Raw genomic sequence first — 6,424 nt, 5'->3', positions numbered from 1 at the left:
AAAAAAAAAAAAAAAAAAAAAGAAGTCAGCCATCTATGAACAAGGAAGCAGGTTCTCTCCAGTCACTGAATGTACCAGTGCCTTGATCTTGGGCTTCCCAGCCTCCAGAACTGTGAGAAATAAATCCTGTTGTTTAAGTCACGTGGTCCATGATACTTTTATTAAAAAAGCCCAAAGTGACTAAGACAGGCATCAAACAATATATTGTCCTTTGTGATGGATCCTTTCACTTCGCATAATGTTTTCAAGGTCCATCCGTGTCATACCACATAACAGAACCTCCTTTGTTTTCATGGCTGAATAATATTCCACTGTATGGAGACACCACATATTCTCTATCCATTCAGCAGACGATAGACATTTGGGTGAGTTCCACTTTGGGGCTGTTATGAAAAATGCTGCTGTGAATATTCAGGTCCAAATTTCCGTGTGGACAGATTATTTCATTCTCTTGGATACATACTTAGGAGTGGAGTTGCTGGGTCATATGGTAACTCTGCGTTTAACCTTCAAGGAACTGCCAGACTGTTTTCCAAAGCACCAATTTCCATTTCCACCAGCAGTGTAGGAGGGTGCCAGCTTCTCCATATCCTCATCTATAATTGTTATGATAGGCCTTTTAAAAATGGCCATTCTAGTACATGTAAAGTGATATCTTATTGTAATTTTTGAAGATTTTTATATAGTAGTAATAATACATATTATTAATAGCATTGTAGATACTTTGGATAACAGAAAAGAAAATTAGTGAATTACAAATCACTCAAAATCCAAACGCCCACAAATAATCCATCTTAACTTTTTGACTATTTGGTTTTATTAAATATATTAAAATAGGGTGTCTGGGCGCGGCGGCTCACGCCTGTAATCCCAGCACGTTGGGAGGCTGAGGCAGATGGATTACCTGAGCCCAGGAGTTCCAGACTTGCCTGGTCAGCATGGCGAAACCCATCTCTACTAAAAATACAAAAATTAGCTGGGCGTGGTGGCACACGCCTGTAATCCCAGCTACTCCAGAGGTGGAGCTAGGAGAATTGCTTGAACCCAGGAGGCAGAGGTTGCAGTGAGCTGAGATCGTGCCTCTGCACTCCAGCCTGGGTGACAGAGAGAGACTCTGTCTTCAAAACAAAAACAACAACAACAACAACAACAAAAATAGGGTAATACTATGCCTACTTTTTAAAACAAACTATTTGTATCCTAGGAATGCAACTTAATTTTAATAAATCAAATTGTGTTTAACACTCAGGATCATACAGCACTCCACTGTCTCACCATCCTCTCTCTGCAATATTGTTTCAAGCATCTTTAAACACACAAGTAGGTTTACAATTTCCAGTTGCAGGGAACTAGTGGGGGCACCTCTTAATCACCCACAAGTTGATCTTATCCATAGATCAAGTCTTAATACCATCTTGGAACAAAGCCCTACGATTGTGTTTGTGCAATTACAGTGTGTCCAGCATAGTGTGGCCTCAGAGTCTGTGCAGTTTATTTAAGAGGCTGAAGAAAAATATGTGACCGGATCAGTTTCCATACTGAGTTGAGTTCTTCACAATTACTATTAGAGATTTACAGATCAAAACATGAATTCTAGGCAGATACATCAGGCTCTTGCTGCTGGAGTGACAATGCATCTAATTATGTCAGTAGAGAAAGCTAGAGAGGGTATATTTGTATATTATATCACCACATATAACAAACCATAATTCTATCTCTGCTACTGAGCAATGCAAAACCAACTCCAATTAGCACCATTTTAAGACGAACAGTAAAGCTGCTCAATGAAATTCACAATTTCTTATGTGGTGGTTTTTGTTCTTTGCATCTCACTATTGTTCTACAGTCATGTCATTTTAAAGTTCTTCACAACTTCTTTAAGAAGAAAGTGAAACAATTGAATTAATTATTCAGAGTTCACCTTGGTTGAAATAGTTTGGTTTGTTTTTATTCTGAGGCAACTGGCCATTTAATATTGGAGAGTTCTAAGTTCTCTCTTTTTTTTTTTGGACGGAGTTTTTCTCTTGTTGCTAGGCTGGAGTGCAATGGCACGATCTCAGGTTCAAGCAATTCTCCTGTCTCAGCCTTCCGAGTAGCTGGGATTACAGGCATGTCCCACCACACCCTGCTAATTTTGTATTTTTAGTTGAGACAGGGTTTCTCCATGTTGCTCAGGCTGGTTTTGAACTCCCGACCTCAGGTGATCTGCCTGCCTCGGCCTCCCAAAGTCCTAGGATTAAAGACATGAGCCATCGTGCCCAGCCTGAGAGTTCTAAGTTCTTAGAAGGTGGTTGTGTTTACCTACTAGAATTTTGTTGGTAGCAATAATCATCTAATGGGAATTCAGAGAAGTGATTTTAAAGATTTGACTTCCAAAACCCTATACAAATGTTTTATTTTACCACCAATGAATTTATCAGCAATAACTGAATATTTATTTATATGCATAATAATCACTCACACGTTCCAACTAGACAAACCAAATATTTCTATGCAATTTTCAATAAAAATATAAAAATCTACATATTTCATGTATTTATGTTTAATTGTTATGTTTCTCACAGCCTGCAACAAATTTAATTTAGCTATCCTCTGAACTACAAGCTTCCCTTCGTTATAACAAACACTTTTCTTTTATTTAAGTATTGTTATTCCAGAGTTAATATAGTATGCATTCAAATGATTTCTTATTTAGTATTATTTTACCTAGTACCATTATATATTTAATTTTTTTCTCATGAAGCCAGGCACAGTGGTTTGCGCCTGTAGTCCCAGCCACTCGGGAGGCTGAAGTGAGAGGATCCCTTGAGCCCAGGAGTTTAAGGTCACAGTGAGCTGTGAAAGTGTCACTGTATTCCAGTCTGGGTGACAAAGCAATACCTCATTTCAAGAAACAAAATGGAGTTTTTTCCTTAGAAGAATTTAAAGAAGCTATACATTATTTTGGCTAACTTTCTATAGGATTAACTAGAAGTTACTGAGACTTGATCTACAGCCTTTTTTTTCATGAGCCAAAAAGCATCTCTCACTTTAATTACACCTGTATTAGGAGAGTTATGATCAATTTCAGCAGTTACAGTTTCTGAGAACTTGGATAAATATAAACATGAATTACATAAAATTTATATAAGTCCAGGTATTCAAAAATGAGAAATAATGTGATATATGATCAAAGTAATAGCAAGACAATATACAATTAAATCACTCAACAATTACTGGAAATATGTATGAAGCCTTGTTGGTAAAATTCTACCTGGTACTTCTGAAACGAACAAGGCAATGGGAAGTAACAGTTTATCTCGTCTATTACTGAGTATCGATGAAAGCAATAAGGTGAATGGAAAAGTCCATGCAAACTCCATTTTCAGAATAATGAGGAGACAGATATAACTCACAGATCCAAACATTTCTCACTGGCTGACAAAACTGGGTGAAGTCAGGGTGGAGCACGGCGGAGGAACAGGGAGGAAGTGGAGAGTGAGAAAACATAAAGAAGTCAGGAAGGGCCAGAAGAGGAACTTCCTGTGAGTAAAGCCCCATACTCGGTGATTTATCTGTAGAGTCTGAATACAAGAGCTGTGAGGTCTGGGCAGTTGTAATGGAGGCTGAGCAGGAGATAGATGTGGTAGAGGCAGGGGTGGATGGGAGATCCTTGAAGATAGAGAAATGGCTTCGTGTGACAGAGTACAGAAATACTACAAAAACTCACTTGTAGAAAGCACGTTCTGCATACAATCAGACATGGAATTGTCCCATGCATTCCATAATAATTAAGAAAAAGATACTAGCAGAGCATCGCTTAAAGGTACTACAAGAAAATAGGTGAGAAGACCAGGACGTTTTGTTTTGTTTGTTGGTTTGTTTGTTTGAAATAAAGAACAATCAAAGGAAAATGATGGACCAAAATTAACAATCATTCTTGGGGGGAAAAAAACTCCACCCACAATTTCTCAGTAAAAAGGATTACACACATTCTCGGCATAATACGTCTCTCTCAGGCCAAAGGCTATCCTTATGCTTCATGTGGACGCTATGAAATCATTCCAGCTGAGGTCAGGAAAATACCAAGTATGACCTTCCCTATTTAAGTTAAAATATTGGAAGCTTATTCCAAAATATTGGAATAAACTTGAAATACGGTGATTGAACGGAAGGACACTAAACTATAACTCACTAGACATGTTATTTTACTCTATAGACAAACACAACAAATCACCTGAAATAAGCTACAAAAGTAAGATAAACCAGTAAGTTAGAGAAAGAATCTTTTTTTTTTTCTTTTGAGACGGAGTCTCCCTCTGTTGCTCAGGCCAGAGTGCAGTGGTGCAATGTTGGCTCACTGCAACCTCTGCTTCCTGGGTTCTAGTGATTCTCCTCCTCAGCCTCCCAAGTAGCTGGGATTGCAAATATGCGCCACCAAGTCTGGCTGATTTTTCTTGTATTTTTAGTAGAGATGGGGTTTCACCATGTTGGACATGCTGGTCTCGAACACCTGACCTCAGGTGATTTGCCTGCTTCGCGTTCCCAAGTGCTGGGATTACAGGCATGAGTCACCGCGCCCGGCCAGAAGAATCTTAATATACAAAATTGAATAGCTTTTTAATATAACAGACTATCCCAATTCCATGAAAGAAGAAAATACACCCATTAAAACAGAAACTATGGTGCCTAGAATTAAACTGTACAAAAAAACTACATGACCCATATAATTTTTTTTTTGAGACGGAGTCTCACTCTGTCGCCCAGGCTGGAGTGCAGTGGCCGGATCTCAGCTCATTGCAAGCTCCGCCTCCTGGGTTTACGCCATTCTCCTGCCTCAGCCTCCCGAGTAGCTGGGCGCCTGTTTTTTGTATTTTTTTTAGTAGAGACGGGGTTTCACCATGTTGGCCTGGATGGTCTCGATCTCCCGACCTCGTGATCCGCCCGTCTCGGCCTCCCAAAATGCTGGGATTACAGGCTTGAGCCACTGCGCCCGGCCAATTTTTTTATGTTGAAATAATTTTAAACGTGAAAAAATAGCAAAGATTCGTATAAATCCTCAACCACCTTATCCTAATGTTAGCTTTATATAATTGTATTTATATATAATAGTTGTTATATGTAAAATAATTGTATATGTACATTTATCATATTATATATAATCATACATATACATTTATTGTATTATATATAATATACAGCTGTATATGTAATTATAATATAATAATTATACACATAATACTATATGTAATACAATTATCTAACCAGGAAATGGATGTTAGCATATCGTACCATTACCTAATGCACAGACCTTATTTGAATTTTGTCTACATTTGTCTGAATGTCCGCTTTCTTCTCCAAGATCTAATCGAGGATCTCACATTGCACTTAGTTGTTATCTGTCCTTAGATTCCTCCAGTCTGCGACAATTTCTTATTTTTTCCTTGTCTTTTGTGATTGTGACACTTTCGCTGAGCATGGTCAATTCTTTTACAGAATGTTTATCAATTTGGATTTCTTTGATGTTTTCCCATGATTAGGTTGAGGTCATGCACATTTGTCTTCCGTGTTCAGTCAACATGCCCCAGCCTTTTTGGAATATTTCTTCACGTTCTGGCGTCACAATTTATTCCAATGTTATCTTGTATATTCCCTGCCCCAGCCCTGGAAGTAACCACTTCTCCACAGATCCTTGGCTCCCTTGTATTCAAAACAGTATTTAGAAACCAAGGCCGGGCGCGGTGGCTCACGCCTGTAATCCCAGCACTTTGGGAGGCCGAGGTGGGCTGATCTCGAGGTCAAGAGACGGGGACCATCCTGGCCAACACGGTGAAACCCCGTTTTTACTAAAAATACAAAAAATTAACTGAGCGTGATGGCATGCGCTTGTAATCCCAGCTACTCGGGAGGCTGAGGCAAGAGAATCACTTGAACCCGGGAGGCAGAGGTTGCAGTGAGCCGAGATTGTACCATTGCACTCCAGCCTGGGTGACAGAGGGAGACTCAATCTCAAAAAAAAAAAAAAAAAAGTAATATTGCTTAAAAATCAAATTGCATGAGAATGCATAGCAGGATACCAAGCAAATACAACTTTTAAATATATAGAAAATAATATTTAAAATACAAACCAAACATATAAATCATGCAGAGGGATTAACACGTTTCTGGATAGTGGTAACAGCCGAGAGTGGCTGGATGAATTCCAGAGAAATTTCACATATTGCTTCAATTTTATTTAAAATATATTATTACCAGGCCGGGCGCGGTGGCTCAAGCCTGTAATCCCAGCACTTTGGGAGGCCGAGACGGGCGGATCACGAGGTCAGGAAATCGACACCATCCTGGCTAACACGGTGAAACCCCGTCTCTACTAAAAAATACAAAAAACTAGCTGGGCGAGGTGGCGGGCGCCTGTAGTCCCAGCTGCACGGGAGGCTGAGGCAGG

Source organism: Mandrillus leucophaeus, unplaced genomic scaffold, assembly GCF_000951045.1.
Source record: "Mandrillus leucophaeus isolate KB7577 unplaced genomic scaffold, Mleu.le_1.0 Scaffold1656, whole genome shotgun sequence".
NCBI classification, from domain to species: Eukaryota; Metazoa; Chordata; class Mammalia; order Primates; family Cercopithecidae; genus Mandrillus; species Mandrillus leucophaeus.
Note: the sequence above shows the minus strand (reverse complement) of the source record.